The sequence below is a fragment of the Pinus tabuliformis genome, chromosome 1_2 (genome assembly GCF_031772625.1).
Source record: "Pinus tabuliformis cultivar Carrire ecotype Pingquan chromosome 1_2, CPIR1, whole genome shotgun sequence".
Taxonomy (NCBI): Eukaryota; Viridiplantae; Streptophyta; class Pinopsida; order Pinales; family Pinaceae; genus Pinus; species Pinus tabuliformis.
In genome coordinates this window covers 21,782,213-21,800,610 of record NC_142298.1, presented here as the reverse complement: position 1 = coordinate 21,800,610, position 18,398 = coordinate 21,782,213, and the positions used below count along the sequence as shown (strand labels likewise).

Here is an 18,398-nt window from a genome sequence, read left to right as displayed (position 1 = left end):
ATCTCCATCAATTATCGGATCTACCAGGCGAATCCACTCTCTAATGCCCCAAGGACGTCATGGTCCCCACGATGGCTCCATCCTAACGAAGTTTCTTGGCGGTCTCGAAGTAGTGCTAGCAAATAGTCTTTGGTAATGGGGCTTCCCAAGCCAAACTGAATGTGGCACATTCTATGAAAAAGGGCAAGAACCATGATGCAAAACACCATTTTGATATTCTTAACCTTGTTCAAGAAGTCCTTTGACGCTTAAGCTAGCCTGCCCCTATGGTAGTAATTCTTCACTAAGGTAGTAATGCACGAGGTTGTGGAATAGATTAATGAACACTGTGAGGGTGCCATTCTTCAATCTAGAGCTTGTAAATTTTTGGAGTAGAAAATTGGCTATTTAAAATAAAGAAAGTATAGTAAATTCACAATTAGTCTACACTATCCTCTAAGTAGATAATCAAGTATTCCATAAGAAGAAGTAATTTTAGATGTTTTAAAGTCAATAAACTTCATCAGTTTTATGGGCTTAATTTGGAAATATTTTCAAAATCTAAAAATATCGAAGTTATGTGATTACATTATGCCCACTATCACAATTGTTCAACGTGTAAAGAATGTTGGCCTATTTTTGTTTGCAAACAGAAAATAAAAGTCAAAATATATGCCTTGCCTTAACCTTAAATGATAGGTGATTACCATCATGCCCACATCAGTTACTCTCGTCGTGGGATTGGTAAAGAACACTACTCTATACTCTATTGATGTTTAAGACATACTTAAATAAACAATCTAGTAACATGTCATTCAGTGAATACAACGTTGGAGTTGTAAATGATATTTTCAAGCATACACGATTCATAAGAAGCATTAATCCTGATTATAAAGAGAAGCATTAGTCCTTATTATAAAGAGAGTTTCATGAGAAGCATCAATGTTCATTATAAAGAGAGATTTTGTAGTTACTATAGAGACCAAAATATGTATTCCAGATTTCTTTTTGGACTAATCATGTAAATCTTTCTACTATACAACAAATATATTTCTTTTAAAATATATTTCTGATCTAATCATGTAAATCTTGCCTCAGAGAGTCTCAGCCCATCTCAAGAAGACTTCACTACCCCAGAAAACTACTTCGCTACCTCAAGGCTTAGAGTCTTAGATCTAATCATAAATTAGTGTTAGAAAACTTCATTCAATTCTAGGAGACTTAACTTGACTTGGTGCGTCTTAGATCGAGAATTTCCTGTTACTAGAGAAAAGTAAAAAGAGGAATTGTAGTGACGAATTCGATCAAAGTTAGGAGGCATTTTTTTTGGCTTTTTTGTTGGAGAGGATGTAGTGTCATTGAGAGCACCGCGTGAGAGATCCAGGAAGGAAAAACTTGTGTTGGGTTCATCGGCTTCTTCTTCTTCCTAGAGCCAAAATAATAAGAAGAAACACAGTGCGTTGTCAGAGGTTCAATTCCCCGTAGTGATCATGATCAAGAAGAAGATGGGTATAAGACCATGGAACAACTTATCCCTTCCACATCTCGCGGTTCCGCATTTTTTCATGATGATGATGAAGAACACCTACAAGTCAGACGGAGGGAATCCTCATCTTCGTCTCGAACGCTTAAGCTACCAAAAAAGGTGAGAAAACCGGACCACACCTCAACAAAACGAATGCATTCAAAATCGACAAAGAGAAGAAGATGGAATTTTTGTTGTTATTTTTCTCTTTGGCTTTGAACAAAATATTTGGTTTTGTGCAGGTTCCTAAGAACAACATTATTAGCCCGGGTCTCAGTTTGATTCCCCGGAAGGCCCATTCAGGTGGGTGGATTCATTGATTTCGAAGGGAATTGCAATCCATAATGTAGAGATAGAGGTAGAGGTTTCTTTGTGCATAACTGTTTTTATTGTGTTTTTTATTTTATTTATTTGTTGCTATTATACATACAATATTTGTGAAGAGAGCTCATGAAGGGACATCGTCACCACTGCCCATTCCAAATGCTACTTCCACAACTTTGCATTTAGTTTCTACAGCAAAGGTGTCGTGTCCTACTAATTCTAATGGAAGGATTCGAATCATTTCGCCCTCCCCATTGGCGGTTAAATCATCCAAAAGAGTGGTCTATTTCTTTTATCTGTGAATCCACTTGGTTTCTTTGAGTTGGGATTCAACGTTTTTTTGGGAGACTTGAATCCACAAAAATTGTGGCATTACATTTTTTTTTGCTAGACCGTGTTTGGATTTATTGCAGAAACCCAATGGAATAAAGCCCCGTCCTGCAACATTTCTAAAGGTATATCGATAGCCTCAGCCAACTGCTGTGGCTTATTCCACGCTGTCTATTTCCAAAGGAGATTTATTATAAGCCACTGGGTTTGTCATAATTGTACATATACCCAAAAACTTATCCGTGCAATGAATTTATAGTTCTGGATCTAAAAACTTCAACCTGACTTACTTTAATGGCTTGGAGCTCCTAGGGCCATGGAAAAATGTAAAAACAGGAACTAGATGTGGAGCATGACCTACTCCCAAGTCACTGTGGGGGTTGACATAGGTCCAGATGGAGGGACATGGAGTAGCCAGCGAATGAAGTAGATTATGTTTCTTTTTTCGTTCTTAGACTTCCTTATTTATCTTGGGCATCAAGGCTTGCCCAGCCAGTCAGTAACAATGTTGCTCAGCTTATCATACTACTTAAGTGGGCTTGGAAATTCTTCGTGGTACTAAGTGTTTGGTGGACTGAAGGGAGAGGGATATGGATTTTGTGACATTGGTATGCACACGTCAAGAAGAAGAGCATGTATATCTGGAAGGAAATTAAGAAGGAGATAATTAAAATTAGAACAGTGTCTCTTGTGTTGTTTTATTAGGAGTTGAAACGCATGGGACAAAAAGATATGTTTATTGTTTGATGAGACATTATGTAGACTGAAATATATCACTAAATATGTCTAGAGAATATATATCTAGCTCTTTCAACAAGGGAAATGGACTTAATGAAAGTCAAAATCATCAAAATTCCAGTTGAACAATTCAGGAGCTATTTCCTTTTAAAATTTGGAGGGATGAAGTGTAAAATATTCTTTATGATTACGAGAGAGACATTTTCTCTCGATGTCTTTGCAGTGCTTATATTGGTTTCTTTAGTATTATGGTTTGGGATGAATCTATTTTCATCCATCAAACGACATCTATCATGTTTTTGTGGAACCTGTTGCTACATTGTCGTTTAGGCTGGGTGAACTGTAAAGGCATTGGTAGTTTTATTCCACTGAACAATGAGTTTGATAAAACTCAATATGTTAATATGGAACTTGAAGTGTGGCTTTATAAACTATTATATAGTTTTCAATGTTTCTATGTAACCAATGCTGGTTTTTCTAAAGAGAGGTGTTTGGATGCTATTTGTTCCTATGGTTTCTGTTGCAAACATGTGAATTGTTTTCATTGAAATAGTTCGGTAGTATAATGTTTCTTGTGTAGGGATCATGGCATGATGGGCCTAGGAATCAGAGAAATTAAATCTTTATGGGAAAGATTATTATTCATCATGAATTTGTGTGCTTTGTTAAGTGTTACAACCCATTTGCATTGGAATGATTGTATGAAGATTGCTTTACTTAGATTGCAAGAGATCATGGTTGAGGGCTTGGAAAAAGTTCAGTGATAGGGTATTTATTGTAAATACCATATATAACTAGTTATATATTGTGTTCTTTGTTAGATGGCAACCTTGGAGTCCTTCAGACTTTGTTGTTCTCTTTTGGACTAATTGAGAATTATAGTGTGTGCAGCAGAATTTTTGAAAAGAAAAGGCTAATCAATGAGATGGATTCAGATTGCAAATTTTAGCTTTGTTTTGCCTTGTACACTTCAGTTAGGTTCACAGTGATATGATGATGACATTTTTGTTTGGTGCATTGCAAATAGGACAATTTACTAGGTATATTTTTGGAATGGAATGATTAAGGAATGAGTTGACTTTTATCACTTGCTATGCTTTTTATGATTAAAAATAAGGTAGAATTTGTGCTTTTAACTCTAATGGATCTTCTCTCCCTTTTGGTTAGTAAATCCTTTCATACCAATGTTGCTTTGATGGTATTTTGTTGTACTCTAACATTGATTATTGTTTGTTGTAATAGTTGTGTGTGATGGGATGTAGGGGCAAGGAATTAGATGAAGTGGAAAATGAGTAATTAATATGTTTCTTTCCCTTTCTCATTCTTGTTCTGTTGGTTGCATGTATGATTGAATGGGAAATTAATGAATTAAGTGTGATGAAGCCTATTGTTTTCCTTTGTTCCTTCTTGCTGTTGTGAATTGCATCTATGATGGAATTGGAAATTGTGTAGATGCCTAGTTGTTTTCCACCGTTAATGTTATGATTGCATGTAAAGTTGGGGAGTTGTTCATGGAAAAATGTCAAGAAATGAAAGGTAATAATTGTAGCCTTGTTTTTCTATTTATTTCTCATCTTTTTTTCAAGTGGAGGTGGCACTATGTGAGTGGTACCATAGAGTAGAAAAATTACTTGACAAAAAAAAGTTAAATTTAAAATTGATTTTATAAACTATGAATGTGATTTGATAATCAACAAAATCTTAACATTATATTACAAAATGAGAATCATAATTTAAAAGTAATTTTGGAAATTATAATTTAAAAGTAATTCTATAATCAATTTTAAAAGTGATTTTATAATCAATGAAATGTTAATATTATCTTCTGATATGGAAGTCATAACAATTGAGTAGTTTTTTTTATAATTAAATAGATTAGTTGATTTTATTTTTAAATAATAAAATTAATTTAAGTTTAAAAATTATTCTTTGATGTAATTATTCTAGATCAATCATAATGAGTAATTTTGGGTGGACTTTTCAAACCAATAATGTGGTTCATCATTGATACATAATGATTTTATAATCAATTTTGAAATGTTAATGTTATGGTTTCAATAAGGAAATCATAACATTTAAACATATTAATTAAAAAAAAAACAAGTGTGTTTTCTGGATATATGCTCTCCGCAGCTTAGAGTTACCCCACATTTCAAGTGGTCTCACCACCCATCAATAGAGACTCAACCAAAGCATAGTATATCAGAAAAGAGTTTTGGGATGGTTATAAAGGAAGATATAATGAAGTGATGTTAATGTGATTATTAAGCAATTTTAATGAAAAAATAAAAAATATGTATATTGTTAGGATATTTTATACCTAAAATTATTGATGAGGAAATAAAATTATTAACCTTTGACCACAAATTAAAAAAGAAAGAACAACCAACAGAGCAACGTGATTAAAATAATATTTATAAATTGGACTAAATTAATAAGAGAACATTAATAAAAAATACTTTTGGTTATTAATTAGAAATATTTGATTAGAAGAATAATAATAAGCTTTTCTACTATAAAATAATACAATTTCAAATGTTAATATTATGATTCAGTATAGAAATCATAATCATTAAGTAGTTAGTTAAAAAATTAATTGGTTGGATTTTTTTTAATAATTAAATAGGTTAGTTGAAGTTTTTTAAATATATTTATTAATTAAATTTAGTTTTGATAACCGAAATTTAAATAATAGAAAAAAAATATATTTTTTTCTATCTAAATTTTCTCTAAAAACATTATACAAAATTTAAGTTTAAAATTTGTTAATTTTCCATGCATTTTGTTGTGAATATTATGTTTCCATGAACAAGGAACACCACACAACATAAATGACATAAGGAGCTATGCCACAATTGTTTCTTCAAACTAAGAGTACAAAATATAATAGTGTGCACCATAATGTTTGGAGATAGATTTAATTGAGTAAGTGCCTCATTTCTTACTTGTTAAATATGATGAACCATTTGTGGATTCTAAGAGAGTCATCTCAACTAATATTTCAATCATTTTGCAAAACACTATTGTATATAAATGACATATGCATCCAACAACCTTTTCACAAACGAGTAAAAATTATGAGGGTCTATAACGAACGGGTATTCCCCCTTTGAGGGTTGAATTTGTCGTCCTCCATTCTTTAGGAGATATATACAATCTCAAATTTAGATTATATTTCACTATCCACATACTTCTCTTGATTTTCTCCTTCCACAATGTCCCTACTTCTCCTTTTCGTGTTTCATTGCACCTCTTGCTGCAATTGCTAGTTTTAAACTTGTCTTTACTACCGTCACTCTTCACTACCATCACTCTTGAACTTAGACTTGAACAACTATTTTGAGCTTATGTAAATTTATATTTAAGGAATTCTATAATTTTCTAACTTTCCTTTTTTCATTACATAATCATATTCTTCTTTCATAACATTCGTCCATTCCTTATGTGACTTATCTTACTCAAAATTCAAAGGTTCTTCTATATTCACAGGTTCAGTGATCAAAATATAATCTTATACATACACTAGGGGTCCGAATTTTCCTTGTTGATCTTCTTAGTTTCTCACCACTTTACAAAGTTGTTTGAACTCTTTCTTGGTGTACTTTCACTAATTTTAGCTTCATTGCAACTTTGGTATTAAACAACATGTTGTTTATATTCAATCTATTGTGACCTTATTAGGAAGTTCCCTCACATCTTGATCATCTTCTTTGAACCACATGTGCATACTCATGAAATATAGCATCTCTACTTACAAAAACTTTATGAGTAAGGAGATCATACATTTTGTAAGCTATCTGGTCTTTACAATAACAAATGATAACACATTTGACTAACTTTGCATCAAATTTCTTTCGATTTTCATTTGGAATGTGAGAAAATAGTTTAATCCAAAAAGTTATAAAGAAATTGACAATTGTTTTATAACCACATAATGGCTCATATATAGCAAAACTATGATCTCCAAAAAGCTGTAGCAAAACTATAACCAATATAGTGGAATGGATATCTAGGATAGCATATAGGATATAGAAAACCTATTCACTAGGTTATAGTTTACTCTTCAAATGAATTCCAAGTCTACTCTAATTCCAACAACCAGGTTAACACGAGGCAACCGAAAAACAATATTGGGAGTATTAAATCTACATCTAGAGAAATTCTCCATTCACAAGATGACATTACTAGGGAAGTAGTGCAACATTTCAACAATTTATATGGTTCCAGGGAACAAGTCCCTTTCTACAAACAAATGGATATATGTGATATTTTTCCTATTTTATTTGTTCTAGAGGACAATCAAAAAATGGAACGTCTAGTCTCTAAGGAGGAAGTCCTTCACATTCTAAAAGAACTGGCCAGGGGGAAAGTCCTGGTCCAGATGGATGGACCATGGAGCTTTTCATTCATTTCCAGGACATTATGATTGACGAGCTTACCGAGATGGTGGAGGAGTCTAGATGTCTCAGATGGGTATCCGGTGCAACAAACACTACCTTCATCACCCTCATCCCAAAGGTATCCAATCCTATTTCTTTTACTGATTTCTGAACAATATCTCTATGCAATACCATCTACAAATTGATATCTAAAACTATTGCAAACCGTCTCAAACCTTTCTTATCTAAACATATATCTACTGAGAAATATACATATACTGAGATCGACAATGTTGCAGTTATCACCCATGAATCCATGTACTCCATGAAAATTGGTCATCTGGATTCTATCTTATTCAGTTTGATATATCCAAAGCATTTGATTACGTCGACTAGGAATTATTATGGATGATTCTTCATAAAATTGGTCTTGGACATATTATGATTCAATGGATAAAATCTTGTATTAAGTCTAATACCTTTGCCATTTTGGTCAACGATATTCCTACAAATTTATTTTTAGCCTATCGAGGCCTCCGACAGGGTTGCAGTAGGTCAATGATATTACTACAAATTTATTTTTAGCCTATAGAGGCCTCTGATAGGGTTGCAGTATGTCTTTTCTTCTGTTCATTACCATCATCGATGGCCTCAACATAAAATTCTTGGTGGAGGCTCGATCTAATGGGACCTTAATTTGTTCTTGCATAGTTGATCAAGTTCCCCTGTCCTGCTTAATCTTTGCTGATGATTTGCTGGTGATTGGAAAATATGACTCCTGAAAATGGTAGGTGATATTTGATATTCTACAATATTTTGATCTTGCTTCGGGCCTCTTCATAAACCATCATAAGACCATTTTGATCTCAAACGAACCAGAAGAGCCTCGGATTTTGGAGATAACAAACATCTTTAATGTAGAGATCAAACATTTGGATGGTGGCTTTAAATATTTGGGGTTTCTTCTGAAACCTAATGGATACAACAACAAGGATTGGGCTTGGATACAACACAAAATAGACAAGAGGCTGAATATGTGGTCACACAAATGGATATCATTGGGAGGACGACTTATCCTCATAAAATATGTCCTCCACAACATTCCTATTTACTAGATGCACATTTTCAAAATTCCTATGGGTGTTGTCCACAAAATTAACTCTTTGATTTCCCATTTTTTGTGGGCTGGTACAAAAACAGACTGCAAAATCCATCTTGTTTGTATGGAGATGCTCAACCTCCCGGTCTCCCTTGGTGGTTGGGCCATAAAAGATCTGGCTACTTTCAATATGACTCTTCTTCTAAAAAAATGGAGGGTTGTATGCAGTCAAGGACTATGGCAACATATCATAAAGGCCAAATATTTACAGAATAAAGATCTTATTAGCTGGCTGTGTGATGGAGCCCTGGATCCTCCAAAAATCTCACAGTCTTGGCGCAACCTTCTCAAGACTAAGTTTTTATTTTTTGGGAACCTCAGATGGGATGTAGGCTCGGGCACTATTCCATAGATTGGCTTGGATCTGCTCTCAGGTATGGCTGGCTCTCATCTTCTATCCCCTGCTCTCATCAAATTTCTCCATAATAAGGGAATTTTTGTGATTAAAGACATGGCAGACATATCTCTCTCCTCTTCTTTTTATACTCATTGGAAAGATGCAATTGCACTTGAGATGCCTGATTACTTGATTCAGGAATGGAAATCTTATATATCTATTCTCAAACTCTCTGGCATAATCCTCTCTCCTAAAGATGACAAATTGATATGGTTTGGAGGTTCTTAGCAAGGCAAGGTCATTGTCAAGGAGACATATCAGTTGATCTTCCAACCCTCTAGACTGGTTCAAGTTTTCTCTTGGCTGACCCATGCATGGAAATGGAATTTCCCTCTTAAACTAAAATGCTTTGCCTGGCTGGTGGTGCATAATAGGATCCTTACTTGGGATATTCTATGCAAAAGGGGCTTCCAGGGTCCAAGCAGATGTGGGCATTGTCTATCTTTCAGAGAGGACATCAATCACCTTTTCATCCATTGCCCTTTCGCCACATCAGTCTGGATTTCAGTGCTTCATCAACTTGGTTCTCCTACAGATTGGGATAGTTCTGACATTGCCTCTTGCCTTGGTAGATGGTCAGTGGATCATCCTCTCCACAGATCATTGGTATTCTTCATCATTTGGGGTATTTGGAAGTCCCGAAATGCCCAAATATTTGACCATGTCAATCTGGACATCTGGCGGACCAGCTGCAAAATCATCACATACTACATGGAATTTTCCTCATCCTCACCTTCTAATTTGAAATGTCCCCCTCCCCCTCTTGACATTTGGTCGGTCTTCCCTGTTCCTTTTTTTGATGGTGCCTAGTATTTTGGACTTTGTGGATGCGGAATGACCATTCACGTAGGGCCATCACACTCCCACAAATTTCATTACAACTGTGCCTTTGGATCTAACACATGTACTGAGTTACTAGCCTTCTAGGGGATCCTACATTCTCCCACATGGATTGGTTTTTGAGAGCTCACCCTTTTCGGAGATTCCAAGTCTATAATTGAGTGCGCAAACATGAGAGGCTCCATCTTTCCCCCTTCTTTGGAACATGGGAAATCTAGATGTAGAGTCCTAATTCCATAATTTCATAGCCTAGATATTTCCCACATCTATCGTGCACAAAATGGTGAGGCAGACCATTTATCTAAGGCAGGTTGTTCTTCAGCGACTGACTGGATCTCCTACTAGTCTTTTGACATCGGCATCCTACAGGAAGAAGGTCAAATTCAGATTTAAGATCTCTACTTTTCCGTGTGGACTTGAACACTAGATGTTTCTGTATACATCTGTTTCCAGGGTCCCATGTATCATCAACCTTCCCCTTTTCTCTTGATCTTTGGAGGCTTTCAAATCGACATTTTAGTATTGTATGGATGATCATCTTTCACCTCTGTCGATTTTTGACGTAATAATCTCATCACTGTGCTAACTAATCATCACAGGGCTTTTTAAGCAATGAAGTTCCATGTTTATTTGTTACATCTAGGATTGAAGTTTATTGAAATACTCTGTTTTCAATGGAAATACTGGTACATGTTTTCTGTTTGTAATCACTTTCTTTACTATTAATAGAAAGAGTTTTTCCGGGTTGGAAAAATACAAAAAAAAAACCTCAGCTTGTTTCATGATTCATTTTGGTAGCTCCGTAACCTCCAAAATCGCAAAATATGAGAATACTAATACATGAAGATCGACACATATTGGTTTTGCAATACTCTAATTTTGTGTTTAAACAACATTATTAGAAAGTTTATCTTTGAATTGGATTGGTTTTGCACGTAGACGAGAAATAAATTCATTGTTTGATGTATTTGTCAAGGACCCATATTAGCCTTGAAGAATTACTAAGCATATGAAATTTTCGCATGAGCCGTGTTTGAATTGCATGAATAAAATCCACACAGTAATCATGAAGATGGAAACAGGAATTAAATCCATTATATCACATGGCAAATGGGAGAAAGAGGTCGTGATACCCAGTTTAAGGATGAAGGTGAAAGGAATTGAGATGGGTTAATTTTCATTTAATTGTAAATATAAAGAATATTTTATGTAAATGTGTTAGAAAACCTGCACAGATAGATCTAGCTAGTAAAGGTTGAACACACAGCTTTGCAGAGCAAAAAAACTAAAAGAAAATTGAAAGAACAAAAGAAAAATTCATTAGAAAATTGGTTACAATGCTTATGATATAGCATTACTGGGTGAAGATCCCAAGGTAATGCACCATAGTGGTCATCAATGAGAAGACTCAACACCTACAACAAGTTCCAGAGAGAACTAGAAAATTGTGGAGTGAAAGGAGCAAATCAAGGAGTAAATCATGCAGAAGAACTAACCAGTTGCGGAGTTAAAGAAGGAGCAAATCAAGGAGTAAATCATGTAGAAGAACTAACCAGTTGTGGAGTTAAAGAAGGAGCAAATCAAGGAGTAAATCATGCAGAAGGAATCTTGCATGTAGTCCCATGCTCTAACTAAGAGTCTGCATGTAGGTGTGTAGTAGTTCCAACACCCCCCCTGAACACCACTATGGGGAAAAATAGAAAATGGGCCTTGGCAACTAAGGCCAAAGGTCACCCAAAATACAATGCAACTTGTACTAAAATTGAGGAAAGAGGGAAAACCTCATGGGAAAAACCCCCCCTCAAAATACAATGTAATCAAAAGAAAAGAGGAAGAAAAGACAGTTGCTAAGCAATTTTGTCCTTCACTCCAAGACGATCACACAGACAACAAAACTTCTGCTCAGTTAATGTCTTGGTGAAGATGTCTGCAGTCTGTTCTGCTAAGGGACATAACTGCAAATCAATGACCTGATCATGTACTAAGTCTTCGATGTAGTGCATATGGATCTCTATGTGCTTCGTCCACTGCCTCTGTACTGGATCCCTGCAAAATTTGAGAGTGCTCTAGTCGTCACATCAGATGACCATGGGCTGGTGGAACTGGACGCCCAACTCAGTGAGGAAGTGCTGTAGCCATAGAGCCTGCATGGTGATGTTGACTACTCCTCTGTACTCGGCCTCAGCCGAAGAGAGAGAAATAGCAGACTGCTTCTTGATCGACCAACAGATAGGGCCAGACCCTAGACTGAGTGAATATCCGGAGGTGGACTTGCGATCAATGTTGTTGCCCGCCCAATTAGAATCAGTGAAGCTAAGGAGATTCAATGCAGTGCCTACTGCATAGTGAATCCCGAAGGTGATGGTGCCCTGCACATATCGGAGGATGCGCCTGGCAGCATTCTAGTGTAGCTCATGCGGCTCCTGCATGTATTTGGAAATTTCCCCTACTGCATATGAGAGATATGGTCTGGAGTGGGTGAGGTACAATAAGCTCCCCACTAGCTGTTGGTATAGAGAGCTGTCAACTAATGGAGTGTCACCTCCATCCTCAAGGCAGACCCCAGACCGAAAAGGAGTCGGTGCTGGCTTGCAGCCAGTCATGCAAAATCTCTCGAGGAGATCCCTTGCATACTTAGCTTGAGAGAGTTTGATGCCTGTGGCATCCTGGCTAATCTCAAGACCAAGAAAGAAGTGTAATGGACCCATGTCCGTCATCAAGAACCTATCATGCAAGGCCCTCTTGACTGTACCAATGGCTGAAGCTGCCGGTGATTAGGAGATCCTCCACATACAAAACTAAGATAAGAAGAGAATCATGTGTCCTGAGCATGTAAACATTCGGATCAGACATACATCTTTCAATGTTTTGTGATAAGAGAAAAGAATCCATCTTTGCATACTAAGCTCTCGGGGCCTGCTTAAGGCCGTAGAGAGATTTCTTCAGTCTGCATACCAAAGGTGAATCCTGAATGAAACCATGTGGTTGCTCCATGTAAATCTCCTCTGATAGGTCTCCGTGAAGAAAGGCATTCTTCACATCCATTTGATGTACTTCCCATCCCTGGGCAGCTGCAATGGCAAGTGTAAGGCGTATGGAATCCATCTTTGCTACTGGAGCAAAGGTCTCGTCATAATCAATGCCATGCACTTGTTGGAAGCCTTTAGCTACTAGCCTCGCTTTCTGTCTGGTGATTTGCCCATCTGCAACACTCTTGGTCCTGTAGACCCATTTGCATCAGACAAGTTTCCTTCTTGAAGGAAGGGGGACCAGATCCCGGGTCTGGTTCTCGAGGAGGGAGTTATATTCCTCTTCCATGGCGGACTCCCAAGATGGATGCCCAGCAGCCTCAGCATAAGAGTGTGAATCGGAACACTGAACCAAATGACAATGCCAGGATGGCGATGGTTCAGTGGCAGTAAGGACAAGAGGAGGCTCAATAAACTCTGAGCTAGTCCTCTGCAGATCATAATTATCCCCCACAAGACCATTTCTAGTAGTTGGGTGGTCTTGTGCATATATCTCACATAAGATCCTTGTTCTCTGATTTATGACAAGGGAATTTGATTCACTGCTGGAAGCCCGATTTGGACTTGGATGTGGATCATCATTTGCATGCACTAGATTTGTATCTGAAGACTCTGTCTCTGCATCTACATGCTCTACGTCGGCATCTGCATGCTCTGTATCTACATCTGAGTGTACTGAGTCATCATCTCAGACATGAGGTAGATAAAAGGTGTCTGCATGCGGAAATTGAGGTGCATGAGAGAGACTTTCCTCAAATTTGACACTTCCCTGAATGATGAGCTTGTCCGTAGAGGAAATCAGGAGCTGGTATCCCTTCACACCATAAGGGTATCCAACAAAGATGCAGTCAATGCTTTATGGATCAAGAGATTTCCTCTTTTCAGAGGGGATCTACATGGAAGTGGGTGACCTCTGGTTTAGTGCCGCTCCCAGCCTCAAAGGGGGTTTGATCCTTGACAGACCTATGAGGAGATCTGTTTTGGATGTAGTTAGCACAATTAAGTGCTTCAGCCCATAGCTTATGAGGCAGTGACTTAGCATGCAACATGCAAGAAGCCATCTCTTTGAGAGATCGGTTCTTTCTCTCACCAACCTCGTTCTACTGCGGAGAGTATGGAACTGTGTACTGCAACTGTATGCCAGACTGAAGGCAAAGGTTCTGAAGTGTTGTGTTGACATATTCCCCTCCATTGTCTGTATGGAGAGCTTTGATTTTTCTCTCTGACTGTGTCTCAACTAGTGCTTTGAAATCTTCAAAGTGCGCAAAAACTTCAGATTTGGCCCTGAGAAGATACACCCAAGTATACCGTGAGAAATCATCAATATATGTAAGCACATACCTTGCTTTGTTGATGGAAGGATGGGGAAAAAGCCCCATGAGATCACTATGGATCAGATCTAGAGGAGAGGATGCTCTGTGAGTCTTGCTAGTGTCAAACTTTTCTCTAGGATGTTTGCCAAGGACACACCCTTCACAAACTCCTTTGGAGAAACTGATATTTGGCAAGCCTTCCACCATCTCATTCTTGCTTAGCTGCTACATATACCTGTAATTTAAGTGACCAAACCTCTTGTGCCAAAGCCTACTACTATCATCAGCATGTGTAAGCAATAAAGAGGATTCAGATTCAATAAATTCAGAAAATGTATACAGTTTGGCTCCATTGTTTACCTCACCGGTTGCAATTTTGGAGCTGCTACGTAGGTCATATATGTTCACTGCATCTAGAGTGAATTCCACTCTCTTTCCGGTGCCGGAATGAGTGATCTGATAAACTGAAAGCATGTTTACCGAAAGTTTTGGAACATGAAGCACATCTTCAAAGCTTCCGTGTAAAAGTTCCACTCTACCTTTTCTGGTGACCTCAATAGGTGAGTCATCTCCCATGATGATGGGAGGTCCTTTGCATGCATTCAAAGAGGAATAGACTTCCTTTGCAGCAACCATATGATGTGATGCACCAAAATCTATAATCCATGCATCAGGAAAAGAATTAATTGCAACTAAAGCATGAAAATTGTTACCTTTCCCGTGTGGCGGATCGTCAGTTTTGTTCTTAGCGACCTGAGGGATGTGGTCCCCAAGGTTGTGCTTCTGAAGGATTTCTGCCATTTGGTCAATTTGTTTCTTCATGCAAGAGGATTCTGGATGGAATCCTCTTTGACAGTAGGTGCATCTGTTTCCTTTCTTCCCTTTCTCATTTTTCGAGCTGGAGGAGTCATTGAAGGGCTTGGTGTACCCTTGCTTCTTTGGATGGGAATGTGCTTTTCCCTTGTCTTTTTGCTATTCATTTCTCTGATTTGAATAAGATCTGTGATTTTTATTGTGGCTGCTATCATGCACAACAAGTGCATGCGCTTTTGGAGGTTTGATTTTCCCCATGCCAATGAGTTTATCTTGCTCAAAAATAAGGGACTCCATAAATTCTTTGAGAGAAGGCATAGTGTAGGATTTACCTATTGCGAGCCTTACTAAATGAAATGTACACACAAAGACGGAGTATTCTGGTCCAAGCTTTGACATAATAGAGAGAACTTGGCGTCTCTCCTCGGATTTGTCAATTCCACAACCCTTGAGTTGCAACAATACATCATTATATTTGGTGAAGAAGTCATGAATTCTGTCATAGTTCTGTGGATCCAATGACAGCAACTCCACTTTGAGCAGATGTCCTTTCATCTCACCCTGTTTCCCATAGAGTTCTTCAACCTTTTTCCAAATCTCATTGGGAGTATTGCACGCAGATAGATGAAACTGCAACTCTGGAGAGATGCACATGCATATGGATCCATGGGCCTCAACCATATGGTTGAGGTAATTGGATTTCTCTATGGTTGAAGGGGGTTCCACTTCTGTAGCCATGGTAATCTTGTACAACCCTTTATGACGAAGGTATCGAGCCATTTGGTCCTTCCATTCATGATAGTTGTACGGTGTTAGGATCGATGCTTTGAGAAACTCCATTTTTCTGTTGATCTTCGATCTCCAAGCTGTAATACCTGCAAAATAAAGTACGGGTGCACCTTTTATCTAGCAACCTGTGGGCTCTGATACCATGTAAATGTGTTAGAAAACCTGCATAGATGGTTCTAGCTAGTAAAGGTTGAACACACAGCTTTGCAGAGCAAAAACACTAAAAGAAAATCGAAAGAACAAAAGAATCATTCATTAGAAAATAGGTTACAATGCTCATGATATAGCATTACTCGGTGAAGGTCCCAAGGTAATGCACCATAGTGGTGATCAATGAAAAGACTCAACACCTACAACAAGTTCCGGAGAGAACTAGCGAGTTGCAGAGTGAAAAAATGACCAAATCAGGGAGTAAATCATGCAGAAGAACTAACTAGTTGCGGAGTTAAAGAATGAACAAATAAAAGAGTAAATCATGCAGAAGAACAAACAGTTGCAGAGTTAAAGAAAGAGCAAATGAAGGAGTAAATCATTCAAAAAGAATCTTGCATGTAATCCCATGCTCTAACTAAGAATACATATGTGTAATAGTTCCAACATTTTAAAATTTTATAAAAAAACAATATTAATACAGAAACATCCCTGGAATGCTCAAATAAATATGTAATACGGCTCGTACTAAACTAATACTCCAACTGTATCCGATCCTTTTTCGTAGTTAATTATTCCACGCCCTTCAGTCTGGATAAACATTTCGTGGGATATTCCTGATCGCTAGTTTAAGACGGCGCGGAACATCTAGAACAATAAAAGGTAAGGCCCGGAAGATCCATTTTATGGTGGCTCTGTTACCTCCAAAATTGCAAAATATGACATGAGACTACTAAGTAATCATGGGGACCTGTGCCATATTGTAATCATTAAACCCCATCTCGTCTGTGCTATATTGTATTCTTGGAGATGTTTGCGATTTTGTAATCATTAAACCCCATGTCTTCTGCGCTATGTTGTATTACTGGAGACCTGTACCATATTGTAATCAATAAACCCCATCTCTTCTTACAACTCCAGGAGACCTGTGCCATATTGTATTCTTGGTCAATCATTAAATGAAAAATTTGGGGACCTGTGCTATATTGTATTCTTGGTCAATCAATAAACCCCATCTGTTCTAACAACTCCAGTAGACGTGTGCCATATTGTCTGAAAGATTAGGGGACCCGTTCTATATTGTATTGTTTGTGAATCATTAAATGAAAATTCAAGTCCTCAGTGAATCTTGATAGTCAGTCATACAAAGCATCCTAAAGATTTTCTACACGGAACAGCCCGGAACAACAACAAGAGGGCTAGTTTAGGACAGCCCGGAACATCTACAACAATACAAGGTGAGGGAGTTGCCAAGTAATGTCCTAAAGTGGGGCGTGACCAGGAGCGATTAGCGCGCCTTCTTAGACATCACACTCTCAAATTAATTTCCCCATCCGCCCAACTAGGGGGGTCAACCTTCATAAGAATTTCGTGCGGTATACGCTACGCTAAGACCAAGTTTTGGCTGGCTAGCCCCGCCTATATATATAGTGCCACCTGCGGTATGCAACATGAAATAAGGTCAACTGCAATTCCTTCGTTGTATTGCGCTGTTTTGTTGTTGTGTTTAATTACTTGCTGTTGACCATTGCAATAGGGGCAAGAACATTAGCAGTTTCGATTTACGTTACAGCAATACTAGCTTTAATATTCAACGTTTATCTTCAAGGTAAGGTTACAGTAATTGCTCGACTGCATTGCATTGTATTTGATATACGTAAATGAGTTAAGATATGATAAAGAAATATTTGTTTGCTTTGGTAAGTGCAGGAGCTACGGGTGCGACGTTTGTGATCCAGAACCAGTGTTCATAGACGGTATGGGCAGCAGGAATTACCGAAGGTGGGGCAGGGGCAATCATGGAGTGTTGACGTGCCCGCAGGAACAAGCTCAGGAAGATTTTGGGGACGTACAGGATGCTCCTTCGAGGATTGGTGACTGCGGCGGCGTGCTCAGCTGTACACTCTCGGGACAGTCTCCTACAACGCTGGTTGAATATACTCTGAATGGGGGCAACAATCAAGATTTCTATGACATCTCTGTAATTGACGGTTTCAATGTCCCTCTCTCCGTAACCCCCTCCGACGGTAGCTGCTATGCACCCACATGCAAAATGGTTCACTGCCCAGATGCCTACCTATATCCCAGTGATAACACTAAAACCCACGCTTGCGCTACTGGTGCTAATTACAACATTATATTCTGCCCTTGATGAGAACATAAAATCCAAATCCATCCGTGCTTATTGTACTGAATTCGGTAGTAAAAAGAATAATTTTATGTATTATCATATCTATAATAAGAGTATTTCAATCATGTTGATTGTATTTTCATATTTATAATAAGAATACCATTGCGTGCATGGTTGCAAGAAGTTCTATCCTGTAAAAGCCAAAGGTGTTTTACTTCTACTTTGCAAATGAGTAATGCTATTTTGGATAACTTAAGGGGTATATGCATCAATTTGGATATCTTTAAATGATCTTAAATGATTTAATAAATAATTAAAGATGATTTTATAAATGTTAAAGTAAGGGAAATGATTATATACATTATAAGTCGTTTATTCATAATTAATTTTATTTTAAATTATCATGTGATATACATATAATAATAATAATTGAATTCATTTTTAATTGACATAATTATACTTTATTAATATCATGTTATATTTTTTAAATTATTATAATTAT

The 18,398-nt window shown here is 37.4% G+C and overlaps 1 pseudogene; it reads left to right on the top strand.

Annotated features, from left to right (window-relative positions):
- Positions 1–1,498: 1,498 nt before the first annotated feature.
- On the top strand, positions 1,499–17,917 carry LOC149204133 (thaumatin-like protein; annotated as a pseudogene).
- The last annotated feature ends 481 nt before the right edge of the window (positions 17,918–18,398 follow it).